General features: G+C 43.0%; 1 protein-coding gene across 15 annotated transcripts in view; it reads left to right on the top strand.

The window, feature by feature from the left end:
* Positions 1–17,371, top strand: part of CCDC171 (coiled-coil domain containing 171) — a 488,107-nt gene that overhangs the window by 372,113 nt on the left and 98,623 nt on the right. For 13 of the 15 annotated variants that reach the window (XM_032477676.1, XM_032477674.1, XM_032477673.1 and 10 more), the window contains 4 exons: positions 10,195–10,317; positions 11,331–11,394; positions 14,620–14,729; positions 16,250–16,557. The gene's annotated coding sequence lies outside the window, so the exon portion shown is untranslated. Of the gene's footprint in view, positions 1–10,194; positions 10,318–11,330; positions 11,395–13,298; positions 13,367–14,619; positions 14,730–16,249; positions 16,558–17,371 lie in introns of all 15 variants that reach the window. The other 2 variants (XM_032477668.1, XM_032477666.1) reach the window with 2 other exon arrangements.

Raw genomic sequence — 17,371 nt, 5'->3', positions numbered from 1 at the left:
TTAATGATCTCTTTCAGTTTTCAGAAGCAATTTCTTGATTCATGTTCCTTTCTAAGTTCTCTCCTTGGAAGAAACAGACTTGCGTGTGTTAGCCAGAGATGGTGTGTGAACTGGGATTGTGGGGCAATGATGGTATGATGTCGATGTGCTGTGCTCACATGAAGGCAAATCATGTTTCCAGGAAAACTGAGGCTGCCCTGTGAATTCCCAGCTCCAAGTACTGGGGTATCGTGGCTTATTTTGTAATTCTGACATGGGATTGTCTCTAAGGATATAATGATAAGCCCTTATTGGGGAAAGCTTTCACTTGTGGAAAGTTTGTTTTGTTTTTTAATAACTTCTCTTTCTCAAACAGAAAAAAAACTGATCAATATAAAATCTGGTTGATTCCACAATAGTTTAGTGAGTGAGTGTTATATGTAAGACCCTGGATTTGGAAGTCCTGTCTCTTTAAGACTTATTTAAACATCAATTTCTGCTAGAATTAATAAAACAAATCACCACCAGGCTTTTGGCCAGCCCTAGATGGGTTAATATCCAAATGCCTCTTAGGAGCTGCTTCGTGTTCCACTGGGACTGCACCCTGCTCTCCTAAGTTTTTTCTCCTGTTTTGCTTTCACAGCAAGGAGGAAAAGAGGAGTCAGAATCTCCAGGCAAGAACTATAGATAGCAAAAGCCATGGCATGGAGCTCCAGGAAGGCTGACGAGCAGGTGAATGATGACGCAAGGGTGAAGATGTGGTGGGTGAGAGAGATGAAGGGCGAAGTGAGCATGAGTGAGCATGACTGGACTTGAAGACAAATCAGCTCTTTGTGATTTCCTATTGCAGACTAATCTCTAAGCATTTCTGATGTTGTCCTTTTCATAAGAAAATACCTCAGGCTTCCCTAGTGACGTCTCCTGCAACAGATTTCTGAAAAGCATGTAGTGGAGGGGATGTTTACATGAAGTGCATGAAGAGATTATTGAAAGAGAGCGACTAAACCCCCATGAATATGCCCCAGATACCCATATTCGTGGGCCTTCAATGGGGGTCTCCAGCCTGCGCTGGCTTGGGATCCAATCAACAGGAAAGGCAGATTGCACAACCAACATATTTAATACATATGATGATGAAGGAAAAGACTCAAATAGATCCTCTTCTGCAGGCAGTTAGGAAACTCAGAGCAGACATGAGACAAGTTAGTGTGTGTTGGCCAAACAGGAAGATGGAAAGAGAGAATGATTATAAAAATACCTACCCACCCTTTCAGTGGCCATTACTTGGCTATGGAAAAGGCAAATTACAACAAACTAGAGACTCTAAGAAACCAACGCTATACGGAGATAGCCTTCAGGTCAGAAAAATTCTAATCCCTGCTTTGCAAAACATCAACAAGCCCATGTAATACTAGCAAAACCTGAGCTTTCAATAAATCAGAAAACAATGGAGGCATTGTCTGAACTTGCCAAACAGTCCTTTCCTCTTACCACGCAGAACACTCCAGTCTGTGTGCAGCCAAAACTCAGCCCAATCTTATCGAACTAAATTGACTTATGAGAGGAAAAAACTAAAAAAGGAAGCAGCGAAATAATGATATTAATTCTAATAATGCATTGACCAGTGCTCTTATAAATCACTCTCCCCACTCGGATTGATTTCATAAGAGTTAAGAACTCCAGGCATAAACTCATCTCCAGCCGCCCAGGCAGCCACCCAGGACCTCCTCTTGCAGATAGAGCTCAAGTGAAAGGGTGGGGGGTCTGCTGGAAGTTCATAGAAGTCTTGCCTGAGAAAGGCCTGTGGGATCAGCCCCAGAGGTACCAATGTAATTGGCCACACACACAAATGTTGCCGCATCCGAACATTTTTGGCAACTCATGAAAGCCTCGTTCCTAGAGGCCACTTGAGTGTCCAAATAAAAGGGGATTTTTGTTAGTGAAAACTGGAAAGAATAACCCATCCTAGGATCAGACTAATAGGGCCTGGCCTGTTAAAATGTAACACTGGGCCGGCCAGAGTTTGAAGTGTTGCTGGCAAGGATTTGGAGCAGCCGTGAGGAGAGCCAAGCATCGCTCACAAGGAAAACTGCCGGTGAGGGGAGCTTTCCACAGCCCGGAGCCTGTATGACCCACCTCTAGGGAAAGAGCTTCTTCTGGGGCAGGAATCTTCCACACAGGGCAGAAGGGAGAGGGCCTGGGATTGCATCTGCCTCCCCCTGCACCGAAGCCCCCCTCATCCTGATTCCCTGCTCCACCCACCAGGCTGTGATTCTAGGCAAGTGAGACTCTGTGGCTGACCTTCAGGGCCGTTTCTGCACATGGCCTGGGAACAACAATTGCTCTCCATGCATTTGCAGAGTGTTGACAGCCCTGGGCTGAGGGAGCTGGGGGAGGGAAGCAGAAATAGTGATGCTGTAGAAATATGGCCACAGAGGCCTTCTCTTATCACCAAAGGGCCCCCAGCTGAAGAAAGTTCTACCGCTGCCTGCTTCACAAAGGAAATGCCTTCTACTGCAGGCCAGTTTTGTCCTGTATGTGGAGCAGAGGCCCTGAGGCTCTGTGTCTAGCATTGCCAGATAAAATACAGGATGCCCAGTGAAATTTGAATTTCAGATAAACCACAAATAATATTTAAGTATAAGTGTGTCCTAAATATTTTATGAGATATAATCATAATAAAAAAGTATTCATTGTTAATCTGAAATTCAAATTTCACTGGGCATCCTGTATTTTCATTTGTTGTGTTAGGCAGAATTCTTAGACGCTCCCCACTGACCCTTACCTTTGAATAATCTCCTCCCCTGGAGCGTGGGTGACACCAGTAACTTAGTGAGACATCACTTTTATGATTTTCTTACATTACATGGCAAAAGGGATTTTTGCAAATGTAATAAAGGTTACTGATCAGTTGAGTTTGTGTTAATCCAAAAGGAGATTGTCTGTATAGGCTAGATCCTAACCATAAGAACCCTTTAAATCTGGATCTAGGGGCCAGAGACAGAAGACGTCTAAGATTCAAAGCAGTAGAGAATTCTCCATTAGCCTTGAAGGAGAATACTTTTATGTTGCAGAGAAGGCCACATGGCAGGACACAGCAGTGGGCCTCTAGGAGCTGAGAGCAGCCCCCAGTTACCAGCCAACAAGAAAATAGGAACTTCAAACCTACACCACAATGAACTAGATTCTGACAACACCCTGAAAGAGCTTGGAGGAGGACCCCAAGCCTCAAGAGAGACAGCAGCCTGGGTGATCCTGATTTCAGTGTGGGAGGCCCTGAACAGAGAACCCAACCATATTATGCCAGACTCCAAACCCCTGCAAACTGTGAGAGAAACATTTGTGTTGTTTTCAGCTGCTAAGTTGGTGGTGATATGTTACACAGCAATAGCAAATGAATACATTTGCTAAGTCTGGCAGCCCTGCCTGTATCCTGTAGTCTCCGAGACACACTGGTAGGGGTTGCTGGTGTTGGCAGCAAGGACAGAAGATGAATGAAGGGACAAGGGAGACCTAGAGTGGGTATCCTCTTGTTAGCAGCCTCCACAGAAAAAGAGCAACAGCAGGAAGGCAAACCATAGTATTGTCTGCTCTGGTGCTCATGTCCTGGCTGGCAGTGGTGGCCTGGCCTCCTGGACTCCACAGCCCTCAAGTGTCAGTTTAGACCTATAGATATACACACACACACCTGCCTATACACCTTCTTTCCCAGGGAGGAATGTGGAAGACAAACTTGTCACTTGCCTCAGAGACAGATAGTTGCTAGTTCTGCAAGTAAACATGTGGTGTCAGCCAGAGCCCGTGACTGATCCGAAGCTGTAGAAACACATGCATTCCCCATTCCATGTAAGGATAAACTGTGTGTGTGTGTGTGTGTGTGTGTGTGTGTTTTAAAGGGTGGGTGTGAATATAAACAGAGGAGGTGAGGTTGTGCCAGTCTAGAACTTCCCTGGGCATCAGTTCAGCCTTCATTCAGCTCTTGTAAACAAGCCCTCCTTAGTCTAAAAGAAACTTGGATATCATTTTTAAAAGGGTCAGAAGGCCTGGTTTTGTGTTTCATTTCTCTAAATGTTCTTTTGCTGTGGATTCTCCTAAAGTCTCCTTCCAACGGTTTCTTCTGTCCCTCTGGTCTCACGCTACCCTTGCAAGTGGCCGGAGGAAACTCTTAGGTGTCAGCCAGTCAGCATGGAGAGATTTTCTTTCATCCCCTGAGTGTCTGGAGATGTGAGTTTAATGAGAGGCATCGACCTTTGAATTATACAAATGGACCTCTTTAGCAATCACTTCCCTCCCCAGTCCATACCCACCCTCAGCTTTTAATCTTCTCAATTATATTTCCTTTTCATTGATTACTACTTCGCTAACTTTCAGATTGAGCAAGCAGTAAAACCTCAGCTACACAGGTAATGCAATCACTTTTCGAGCCTGACGCCTGCATCTTGCCTCCTGAGGGGACTTTCAGGCCCCCCTCCCACCCTACTGGGTCTTGGCAAGTCCATCGGCCTTCAATTGATTTTGCAAGATGGCCCCTTCCATCCAAGGATCTATGCAATCCTGGTTAGAGGCTCAGTTCTGAGCCTTAGTAGCAAAGGTGGGGGGTTGTTGCACACTGCTGCTGGGAGTGTGGGAAGGTCGCTCACAGATGTTGGTTGTTTCCATCTAGGCCTGGGAGTGGCAGGTGATAGGCCTGGGAGCAGGGAGCTCTGATTCTTTTCCCACCTCTGCTCTGACTTTCTGAGTGACCTTCATTGAACCACTTAACTTTCTGTGCTGTCCTCTCTGTACCATCTGTAAGGGGGGAGACAATAACACTTGTCTGTGAAAGTGCTTTGAGGGATACTGGCATAAAGGATGCAATGTAAAAGCAAGTGATGGGCAGTGCTTCCCATAAAAGAGCTCCTTGTTTGTATCTGCAAGAGGCCCCATTTTAGGGCTAAGAAGAAAAATGGAGACATTTCCTTGATATCCAGGCCAGGCATAGGACGTGGCTTGGGAACAGTTAGAAATCCCTTCTGTGGCTGGGGGCTCCTGAGCGGCTGCCTGGATGTCAGCTCAGCGAGGTGCATTCTGGGACCTGGCTGGCAGAACAAACAGAGCCGAGGTCTCGGCACCACGCAGGACCCCATGCCATATCAGGATTAGCCAGGGGACGGGCAGCAAGGGGGGCCTGCCTTCTGTGATTTACGGGCATTGACGCAGGGACCTGGCCGGGGAGGGAGCAGTCAGAGAACTTTGGGGACATTTTCAAAACTGGAGGTCGTTCAGAGGAAATTACTCAATAAAAACCAGGTTTCTCTAACTGAATAGATCAATTTACAGCTCATAAGGTGGAAAAAGTCTGAGACTTCGAGATTCTGGTTGGGCGGGTCTCCTAAGGTTTCCTCCCTTGGCAGAGCGGCTGTGGCTTTGGCTCTCCCAGGCTAGGCACCCCTTCTGTAGCTTTCAGGACCAGCATTTTTCTTTCGTCTTGTTTCTCTTTCTCTGCTACTTAAATTTTTCTGGTTACGATTCCTCTCCTCGTCTCTTACAAGCCTCCCACTTTCAACTTTCACCTCCCTGTAGTCCTATTAGAGAAGCCCCTATTGTTTTTGTTTTCCAGATAATACAAGTTCTTTTTCCATGATTCCCACTTCTCAGTTGCCTCCCACTCCCCCCGCCCCCCAGCACCATGGCTAGTCTCATTGCCTCTCTTCCCTCTGTTTTTCCTTCAGGTCCCCAAAGCTTCTGCCTTTCTCCTCCAGCTGCCCATGGTCTGTTTTTCTGCACACCTCTCAACCTCTCTTATTTCTCCCTCTCTGCCTTTTACCTTCCCAGCCCTTCTCTTTGGTTGCTCTCTTGGCCTTTCTCAGTTGCTACTGCAGTAATTCATCATGAGCATCCAGTAACACCATCACCTATTGATTGGGCTTCTTTAAGTTTGCAAGAGAGTTCTCAGGGAGGCAGGATCATAGAAAGATGAACAGGGCCCCGATGGAGCTATATTGAAATTCCATCATCCATCAATCATCATTCATCCATGCCTCCATCATCCATCTGTCCATCTATCCACCCATCTACCCATCCATTTATCCATCCAAACCTTCATCTAATCTTTCATTGATTTATTCATTCAACAAACAGTCACTGAAATGTGCTGTATGCTAGGTACTGGGCTAGGTACTTGAGAGAGAATGGTGGTTCAGTATAGACATGAGTCTTGACTTAGCAAGGGCTAAGGAGAGGTATATGGTACCAAGAGACCATCTCGGCCGGATTTAACCTACTTAGGAATGGAGAATGAGGCTGAGATATGAAGAACACGCAGACAGTGAGCATCCTTTTGAGAAAGCCTGACACTCCTCATCCTTACCAAACCCTGTCCCATTTGCTGTCCAAGGACTCTAGTTCTTCTAGCAGAAGTCAAGGCTGTTGGGCCATAGACTTCAAGTGCAACACATCCTATGACCTGTTAACATTGACTAAAATATATTCAGTCAAGTGGTAAATAATGGACATCAGTCCTTTCCTGGGAACCAACTTTATTAGGGAGTAGAAGGAGCATTTGATCCCTGGAGGTGGGAGATGGTGAGGAAGAGTCGTGTCTAGTGTGTGGATACCCCTAGGATGACGTGCTCACTCTACATGGGGCCAAGGGTGGACTCTGTAGGTCTGAGTGACCAGCATCTACTTCCTTCCCAGCCTACTCTTCCAGGTGGCAGCTGGCTGGCCCAGCAAGCTGCTCCTTCCTCCTTTGGGGCCTCAGTCCTTCCATAAACTTTGGAGACCAGGCAGTTGTAGAAGCCCGGCACCTCCCTCCTCCCTCTCACTGGCACTGGTCACAAATTCAAAACGGCCCTTGGGTTTCATGGCTTGATGGCCTGGTAATTGTTATTGGAACTCACCTTGGATGGATTTATGGTAATGAACTCAACTAATAGCAAACTCATCACAGGCCTCTTTGCAGACAGGATCTTTCCTGAGTGAAGATATTAGAAAGCCGTTCTGCAAAGGAAAAGCAATGCTGACTGGTGGCTTCAAGTTTAAGAAAAAACACCACTGTTTGGGTTTTTCTGTTGGCCTCTAACTTTAAACACTTCATTGGCCAGTTGCTAACCAACATGGTTTTTGGCCAAGATCCTGTTTATGTTGGCACCAAATGTATATATCACAAGCAGTTTGGGTGTTTCTGGGCATGTGTGTCTATGTGTGTACGCGTCTGTATATGTTACAAACGCCAAAACTTTTGAACACAAGGTTTTGTGCTCTTTTTGCAGATTCTTCTCGCCAAGAAAACAGGCAACTAGCAGGCAGGGCATCCTTACACATTACTGACTTACTTTCAGGTCACCCTTCTCCATTGCAGCCCCCTCTGGCTTGGCCTGGCCTGGCCTGGCATTGAGCTCTCTGGCCTCCCTGGCCTCCTGTCCTACTGAGTTACAAATGAGTGAGGTGGGCACTGCCGAGTGAAAGGGGCACTGGAGACAGTGGGTGCTTTCTGTGTCACCTCAGTCTGCAGGACCTGAAGACCAGTCATCAGGAATGCTTGGGACAAGGAATTTTCTCCTAGCTGGGGCCAGAAAGGCTCCATGATTTTGTGGCTTGGCATTAAGCAAACAGCCGCTTTTTTGTTCTCTCCTCAAATTATTTGTCCAAACAAAAGGCAACTGTCATGGGAAGAAAAGTACAATTTTTCCAGCGTTTGCCCCTTTATGTGCCTCTTCTCACAGCATGCTTTCTGACTGTGCATTTCCACAGCTCAGTGTCGGATTTCCAGCTGACAGCAAGGCAGGGTTTGCTGCTCTGGAATGTGAAAGCCACCTTCTGTGACCCAATGCAACTGCAGAGCAAAAGGCCAGTTTCATAGGATGGCACCTTCCCTGTCCAAAAATCCCAAGGCTTTCCCAAGTCTATAAATTGTGACTCGAGAAACATTCCCTCAGAGACTGAAAGTTGGGGTGAATCCTAGAGGAAAGGCTTTTCCTCAAACTCCCATTTCTTTAGAAAGTTTAGAAGTTGGATCTTCTGTGTAACAACGAATTGTTATTTAATTGTGAGTCATCCTTTAGAAAAGACATGGTTTATCAATTTGTATCTCATTAGAATATGGTAAAATATGCTAAACAATAAAACTGAATGATATAGAATTTAATCTTCCTCTGAAGCTTGTTGGGATTAGACCCTGTCCTTATCTACCCAGCACACTCATGATCCTCCTTCAAGGTTTGGGGCAAATGTCACCCTTCTGTTAGGGACTTCCCCTGTCACCTGACCCAGCGCCACCCTCACCCACTCCTGCAGAATTAGGGCCCCCTCATCCAAGCTCCAATAACAGTCCCAGCACTGGCATATCACAATGTTTACACTTTTTATTCAGAAATAATTTCAGGCTTGTCGAAGAATTGCAAGAAGAGTATAAAGAATTCGTGTATACCAGTGTTTCTCAGTCTTTTCCTCATTATTGCCCCCCAGCCCTTGTACAGATTTTTTTTTCTAATTACCTTCTGCCATGAAATTTTAATATCACAGATTTATTGTAAATCTACTTATAAACTCTATGTATATCTGAGCTTTACATGGAAAAATAGTCAGATTTTTTTGCTCCCAAGAACAATTTTCATTCCTTTGAGTACAATATTGCCTCATGGAGAATGCATGCTGTATATCCTTTACCCAAATTCCCCAAATACTAATATTTTCGCATATTTGCTTTATTGTTCTCTCTCTAAGGATATGTGTTTATATATATATGTATATATGTATATATATACACATTTATTTATACATATTACAGTATACATATATTTTTTAAACTGTTTGAGAGTAAGTTGTAGACATGATGCTAAATATTTTAGAGATTTTCTTGTAAACACAGACTTTCTACTTCTTTTTAACAAAAAAAAATTTTTAAAACATTTCCGTCTCTTCCACATGGCTGTAATTTTCTCAAGGTCTGCAACCTGTGTCTTAACCATCTTTGGAGACTGAGTACCAGGGTAGGGCCTGGGATTTAGAAGGAGCTATTATAAAATAACACATTTCATTAGAATATAGCATATACCATGCAATTCATTATAATTTCCACATAATTTAATAGATGTGATGATAAAATTGTTTCTTTTAATATAAAATATCATGTGCTATACATAGTAATACAAAAGCACATTTTTATTTACAAATGAATGGAAATCTCAGAGCCATCAGGATAAACTTCACTCACAAAGTATTCTGTAGTTTCAGAAGCTGAAAGAAACTGGGCTGAAAATTTAGACTTTGAAAGTTGCTTCAAAAACAGTAAATAACAAAACAGGAAACTGCTCACCTTATGTCAGTTTCATTGAACAAAAAGGGTACTTGGAGTTGGTTGAGCTTGGCACTTGTCACTCCGGTCTCAGCCTTTGTGCTGCTCTTTGGGATGCAGTATAATACAGTAACTCAGACACTCTCTTGTCTTCTTGCATTCATTCACAAGTATTTACTGGCAGCCTTCCATTTGACAAGTAAATATTGGAGGATCCTGAATTTTATCTTCTGTTTTCTCTGTGCTAAAAAAGTTACCTATCCCATATTTGCCTTGATTTCATTGATTGCCAAATGGATATTAATGTATTGTGCCCTGTGCTGTTTCCCAAGTCATTGGTTACTACAGTACAGGGTATGCTGGGGACTGATTGATTTTAATGGATTCTAGAATGAACAATTGTAGAACAAGATTCTGAGGGCTGGGATGACCCAAATAGGACTTATTCCAAGAATTTGGCATCATGGGTTTGAATATACACACTATGAATAAATAGCCATTACATATAATTATACATGTACATGTAAAATATGTGTACATCAAGTTAATTTACTTTAAAATACCTGATATTGCTGGATTAAAGTTTACCAATAAAACATTGACAGTCCTAAGCATAAATGAAAAAATATTGTTAGCCCTTGGTATTCTGACTGCTGTTTAAACATTTCCTTGACCTTCTTGAAGACTGCCAAACCCCACTGTGTCTGTGAGACTCCTCCAGGCCATGCAACCTGCTCACCAGGTTACCCAAAACACCACGAGAGAATCCTGAACTTGTGGGAAAAGCTTGGGTTGGGGTTGGGCCCTGAGAAGAGGCTGTGAGCCTCAACAGGTAGAGAGTGAGAATGCATCAAAGATAAATTTTGTTGAAATCACAATGCTCATGATTGATATTTCCATACTTTGTGCCTTTCATTTCCTTTACAACAAATGGCCAGGAAAAGCTATTCTCATCTTCCAAACTCTGAGACAAGACATCCAGGGAAAAAATCACTGTCAGGACTGAGACAAGTTGTGGCAGAAGCTCCCACATCACTGAATCCTGAGCTGGAGGGACCCGGGTGAGTGACATCTCATCCTGTAATTCTGTAAACAAAGTTAAGTCCCTGGGAATGGAAGTGACTTGGTTAAGGTCACAGAACAAGTAACTGGCAGAGTTAAAACTAAAATTGAGGTTTGGACCCTCGTCTGGGCACTAGGATATTTTCTTTTTTTATGTGCCCTCATTGGAAAATTTAAACATTAATAGATGAGAATGTGTTTTGTTTTTACTTCTTCAAAAGAAACAGTCTGCATAAATTTAAATACCTTATGCACCATTACTTGAGATGATCAAAGGACTCAATTAGATACCATATTAAACTCATGAGACTAAGAAACGAGGAAGAGGTGTCCTCATCCATTTTTAATTTCCCCATTTTGCAGATGAGAAAAATACAGTCTAGTTGAAGGCAGTGGTGGCACTGTGAACATTCCTTGAAGATCTGGCAGAGTTTGGACAGGGATTTTCTTTCCTAACTCAGATATCTGTGGAGTTTCTACTAGATTAAATTGTCCCTTAATGGCGGGACTAGGTATTTGGGACAAGTGAGTTTGATTTTACTTCCTTCTCATGTCCCCTTTTGAGTATCTCCTTTCTCAGCCTCTGCATGCCCACATTAGGATATACACTGGTTCCCTTTTCTTCCCACAACTAGGCTTTTCCCTCTCCTACTGACAGTAGTGCTACATGTCCCAGACTTTTTCCAAACCCTTCTCTCTTTTGAAACGTACCCATCCTGTGTCTGACTGCCTTATAGCCCCATTTATCTGCTAGGGCAAAATGGGTCCCATTAGGTTCATCATAAAAATAATCTATATCAATGAATAAAATAGGCAATGTGTTAGCCTATTCATATAACATAATGCCATAACTAATTAAATATGCATATAGTCGAAAATACCCCTCCCTTGTGGTAAACTGAACTGTTTTTGAGATTTTTAGTGCTTTTTTAAAAATTATATTTATAGCAAGAAAGATAAGATACAAAGTAACTGACTCCTTAAAAACTCTGAATGTTCTTCCATTTTGCAGGAGACACCAGCAGTCATTTTGCAGGAGATACTGATCAGCCAGACAATGAACATCTCTGAACTGTGTAAGTCCAGGGTCAGGGTTGGAGGCAGGTCTACCTGAAGTCACAACAATGTCCAATAGGATGAAGAGCCTAAAATTCCAATTCACTGGAAACATGGTTGTGCTCCCTGCTGGGAGAATTTAATTTTTCAGTCCTACAGCCTCTAAACCAGCAGAGTTCCAGGAATGAGAAGAGAACATTTAGAAAGTAGAGCATGGGGTGAAATACTAGAGGCCCCTTTCCTGCTTGTGTGCTCTGGGTAGTGGAATCGCGTTTTCTGGCTGTGGAGGAAACACTATATACAGGTTACTGGTTCACAGCCTGTGTCGTGTCCTGCAGGACTCACTTCTAGCTCGGAGTATGGTATCTCCCAGATGGAGCTGGAACTGAGTGCTCAAGAGTCCGTTCTGAACATTTAAGAAAATCGAATACAGTAGATTTACAATGTTGTGTTAATTTCTGGTGTACAGCATAGTGATTCAGCTTCACATACATATACATACATATTACAAGGTACTGAATACATTTCCCTGTGCTATACAGTAGGACCTTGTTGTTTATCTGTTTTACGTATAGTAGTTAGTATCTGCAAATCCTGTACTCCCAATTTATCCCTCCCCACTTCCTTCCCCCCAACCCCCAGTAACCATAAGTTTGTTTTTCAAGAGTTCATTTTACCATTCCGTAAGACTGGCTGCTTCTGGATGATGGGATACTTAGTAACACCACGAATACTGTAAGATTAGTCTGTTGCCTTGCTTCTTTGGTTGAAAAATTAGTTCCATAGGCAGGGCACAAAAAGCAAATCGTTAAATAAAATGTGATAATTAAACTTCATTAAAGTTAAAAGCTTCAACTCTCTGAGAAACTCTTGAGAAAATGAAAGTTAAGTCACAGATTAGAAGAAAGTAATCATGATACATGTATCTGACAAATGACTTGTTTACATTATATATAGAGAGAACTTTTACAACTCAAAAATAAGAAAAAAGCAATTAAAAATCTGGCAAAATCTGAACACTTTACAGAAGATATAAAAATTAAGCTAATAATCCTTTTAAAAGATGCTCAGCATCATTAAACATCAGGGAATAAAAATTCAAACCATAATGAAATACTACTATATTCCCATTAGAACAGCTAAAATTAAAAACATTGGCAATACCAAACATTGGTAAGCATTTGTAGCAACTGGAACTCTCCTATATTTCTGATGACATTGTAAGATGGTACAATCACTTTGAAAAACAGTTTGTTGGTTTCTTGTAAAGGTAAATATGCACTAACCATATGCCCCAGAAATTCCACTCCTTAAGTATCTACTCAAGAGAAGCACAAACATATGTCCACATGAGTACTCTTCAAGAATACTTATAGTAGCTTTATTCATGAGAATCAAAACCTGGAAACAACCCAAGTGTTTATTAATGGATAATGAAATTGTGGTATATCCATATAATGTGTTACTACTCATCAATAAAAAGGAACAAGCCACTGATACTATTAATGCATGTGACAGAAGGGAAAAATCTCAAAAATATTACACTGAATGAAAAAAATCCCAATAGAAAAGAGTTCTGCCTGATTCCATTTACATAAGACTCTAGAAAAGATAAATCAAGTCTCTACTGACAGAATCAGTGGTTGTCTGGGGCAAGGTTTGGGTGTTGGGATGGGGATTTGTGCAGTGGGGCACAAGAAGTGTTCTGGTTTGATGAAAATGTTTCTATTTTGATTGTGTTGTGGTTTTTCAGGCATATAAATCACCAAAAGTCATTGAACACTAAAATGGGTACATTGTGTTATATGTGAATTATACCTCAGTAAACTTGTTTCTTTAAAAAAGTGTATACTCATATGATGTTGGATATAATCACCTGGGGTTCTATCAAGGCTTGGACTTTCCATTGTGAACCTTCTTTCAGGGCTTGACGTGGGTTCCACTGGACTTCCTGAATGGCTACCAATGCTTCAAGCTTGATTAGATTCATCGGTCAGAAAACCTGTTGGCAGAATAGCTTGTGTTGTGGCCTGAATCAGCTTCTCCTGCTTTGGACTCCACTCAAAGAAAGAGTAGCCTTATGCATGACTCAGCAACAGGGTCTGAGGAGGACATCCATGTGTGGAATGTATTGGCCCTAAAGATGGCCAATAAAGGTGTTGCTTGTTCTTAGTAGTGATGGGTACATGATGCAGCAATTTTTCTTCCACTTGGGATAAAACATTCTAATATTACGGAGACATGAACTTCTAGAAATGTCTCTGAAATTCCTGAATTTCCAATGTATGTATCTCCCAACCTTTGACACATATGTGTTTTACCAGGGTATTTGCTCCTAACAGCCTTCCTGGTTGATTAGCCTCATGTTATCTAAACTGTGGTCCAGCATAATGTTCTGTGGGCAGAGGATCAAAACATCCCTCTAATCTAAATTACAGTGTAAAGCAAATAATTAGCATAGTCCCCAGACCAGGATGGTGAATATGTACTGTTATTCCTGTCAGGTAGAGGCAAACTTCTTCTGTTAGAGAAAATGCATTCACCAGATCAACAGCCAGATGGCAGACCTGTAGGGTAAAGAAACAACATCTAGAACAGCAGCTTCAATTGTAGCCATGACCTTAGTAACACTTAAAATAATACACTATCTTTTCCAAGATCCGTCTGTCTTTTGCAAAGGCCAAGTTGGCCAGTTAAATAGAGATGTGATAGATATCACCACCTTTACAACTTTAAAGTCTTTGTTGGTAGACTAACTTCTGCTAGTGCCCCAGGAATATATTACTCTTAGTTCATTATTTTGGTACAGAGGATTGCTGCAGGTGCTTCTGCTTTGCCTATTCTATTATAAAAACCTCCATTCTCTAAGTCAAGGAGCCAATGTGGTGATTCTACCGGTTGCTGAGTATGTCTGCTTAAACTACATCTTCAGGAACTATGGAAATAACAAAAGAATATGTTCATGGCTGTAGTGGACCCATGAAGAAATAAAAGTAGCCCCAAAATCCTTTTATCAGTGGAATCCTGTAAACATCCTCTTTTGCCTGTGGGTTATGGTGGTTTTCTGGAATGCTACTAAGACTAACATTAGTTCAGAATCAATGTCCAGTAATTGCTAAAATGTCCTCTTTTTCTAATGCAAAATTATCCATAACTTTCTTTATAGTCTGCCACAGTGCTTACCATTTCTAATTGCTTCTTAGCTCTGTTATGCTCCATATCTTTCTGCTTGCTCTTTCTCTCAGACTGATCACTGTGGGGGAAGCCAGGTACCAGGTTGTGAGGAGATGCAAGTAGCTCATGGAGAAGCTCATATGAAGAGGAACTGAGGCCTCCTGCCAACGGTCAGCAGCATGTAAGTGAACTACCTTGAAAGTGAATCCTTCAGTGCCAGTAAAGCCTTTAGATGACTGCAGCCCCAGTCAAAATCTTAACTGCACACATCATGAGAACCCTTGACCAAAACTGTTCCAAATTCCTGACCAACACAAACTATGTGAGATGATACATGTTTATTGTGGTTAAACCACCTAAGTTTGGGACTTATTTGTTACACAGCGATAGCTAACTAATACAGTAACTTGGCAACAACCTTTTTTGCTATCCAAGCTGTGACTCCAGTCATGGGAATCATGAAGCAGATGAGAGGAGACAATTTATGATAGATCAATGGGGAAGAAATTTGGAACATGTGACTTTTCTTCATACCATACCACTTCAAACTGTGACAGCCCCACTGTGTGATCTGGCTGTTGATATTATGGCAGCTTATTTTCAGGAAACTTTAGATTTGTAGGGAACTTTAGAATTTACAAAGGAATAACTGACAAATATTTCTTGACATTTCCTTCATGATAGTTCTGTGGAGCAGATAGGGCAGATACTACTTTCAGATTTCAAGTAACTAATTTATGACAATGCCAGGATTTAAAAGAAGGCGTCTCTGATTCCACAACTGAGTTACCACCATGTCCCTTAAAGCAATGTCATTCCTACTATGTGGGTTAGTTAAAATCAACTCAGCATATTTAATGGCGAGAGAGAATATCTACACATCGCTTGGTGTGAGGTGAAGAACTCACTGAGTGATAATACTACTTTGATTACATCTATAGCACACCAAGTGCTAGGAATACGGAGGTGCAAATGACCAGGCCCTTCCCCTTTAGGAGCTTGGCCTGGGAGGGTAAAGCAGAACTTGCTGAGGGATATGCTTCCAGGATTGCCTTGAAAAGCCAGCATTCCTGATTTAAAAAATAAAAAAAAGATTAAAGCTGGGAGTGGAATGCCCAGGGCTCCTTATGGATTGATGTTCTGTCCCTTCTCAAATGTAGGGTGCAGCCCTCCCACCCCAGCAGACGTGTCCAAATGTGGTTTGCACAGAACAGGTTGCTTGAGGGCGAGAAACACAGTTATCATGGGGGACACCCCACTCTTCAATTTAGGCTATAATTGTTACCTTGTTTTCTTGGATCTAATGTGACTTATTGAGGTGTAAGAATAAGCTGAGACGTCTTAGGAGAAAACACCCCGGAATGAGCTTCCTACCTCTGTGGGGTTACCCAGGCAACAACCGCAGTAAAATCACTTCCCGGGTTCACAGGACAGGAATGGGATCTGTGAAGGGTTAGCAGAGGAGGCCTGTGGGAAAGATGGAGTGAAATTGCTCATGCAGTCCAGGGAGGGAAGATGCGGACCTGGGCATTAGAAAAAGGTTTCTGTGACACTAAATGCATTCAGGGTTCCCCAGCGCCACCAAAGGCCTTTCCTGAGGGAGGACAAGATCTGCTCCGAGTGGCTGCTCAGGGTCTTTACAGCACTGAGAATGGCCTGCCTTTGCTTGACTTCTCTTGTTTCTGTTTTTTTGTTTTTCAGAAATGATCACCAGATTCCCATCATTCTTTGTGTGTAACACCCATTAAACCAAAGCAATTCTCTAAGACAAAGAAAACACCATGTCTGGGGACATGTGCCAGTAAGAAGTACATGACCTCCTCTTGCTGGGGCACTGGTATTTTTAAAGCAACAAATGCATGATATTGAATATCCTATCAAGGCTCCTTTCCAAGCAGATCCAACAATTGTCCCAGGGAAGAAACAATCTGGGAAATGCCCCCATGCCATTATGGGGCGCCCACAGAAACAGATCATCCAATTCCTCTCCTTAAACAGGAAGGCAGCGGGTAGGGAGTGTGTGTGTGTGTGTGTGTGTGTGAGACAGAGAGAGAGAGAGAGAAAACTGTCATGGTGCTTGGGACCCACTGTTGTGACACCTTTTGCTCACCCCTGTAAAAACACAAGACACAACACAACTTCTCTTCAAGAACATTTTTCATCCAGAGGTCTTTGCCTCAGGGCAAAAGCATCACTCTTCTGGCCCCTGCCCAGGCCTTCTGGAAGCTGAGCGCCCTCATTCGGCTAAGTAAATAACTTAAGTGCCTAGGCTGATGAGCAGGTGGAACTGAGCCTGGTCGGGCCAGAGCCCCAGCCATAGCCTTCCTGATCCTTTGTTTTTCAGCAGCAAGTGGAGGCAAAGGTGGAGGAAAGGGAAATGTGATCTCCAGTGAATTGCAGTATTTTGCTTTCTCTAATCCGATTCAGGTGGTGACTGTAGCACAAAGGAAAAACAGGCCAATATGCAGGATGGATAAAAATCCTGATTATTACTCCCAGTGAATGTGCATGGGCTGAATTGAATTCAAGTCCCAGTGATTCATTATTAATGGGTCCCAAGTTCTGACAGGGATTGGAGGTGGGGCTTACGTGAAGGCGAAGAGGGGCGGCTATGGGAGGGTCTCTGCGCTGGAGAGGAGCTGGGCCCGAGCAGGCAGCCTCTGAGCCTGGCCCAGAGCACAGCTGGCCGAAGGCCGGTGCTTTCTCCAGGACTGCCTACTGCACACCTGCGACTCAGCCTCTCTCCTCTCAGAGCTGTGCTGCCGGCGATTTATTCCCCCCTGGAGCCTCCCCAAGGCCGGCTTGGGGAGACAGTGTGCGGAG

The sequence above is a fragment of the Camelus ferus genome, chromosome 4, assembly GCF_009834535.1.
Source record: "Camelus ferus isolate YT-003-E chromosome 4, BCGSAC_Cfer_1.0, whole genome shotgun sequence".
Classification (NCBI taxonomy): Eukaryota; Metazoa; Chordata; class Mammalia; order Artiodactyla; family Camelidae; genus Camelus; species Camelus ferus.
The sequence above is the reverse complement of the archived record's forward strand: the minus strand, read 5'-3'. Positions and strand labels throughout refer to the sequence as shown.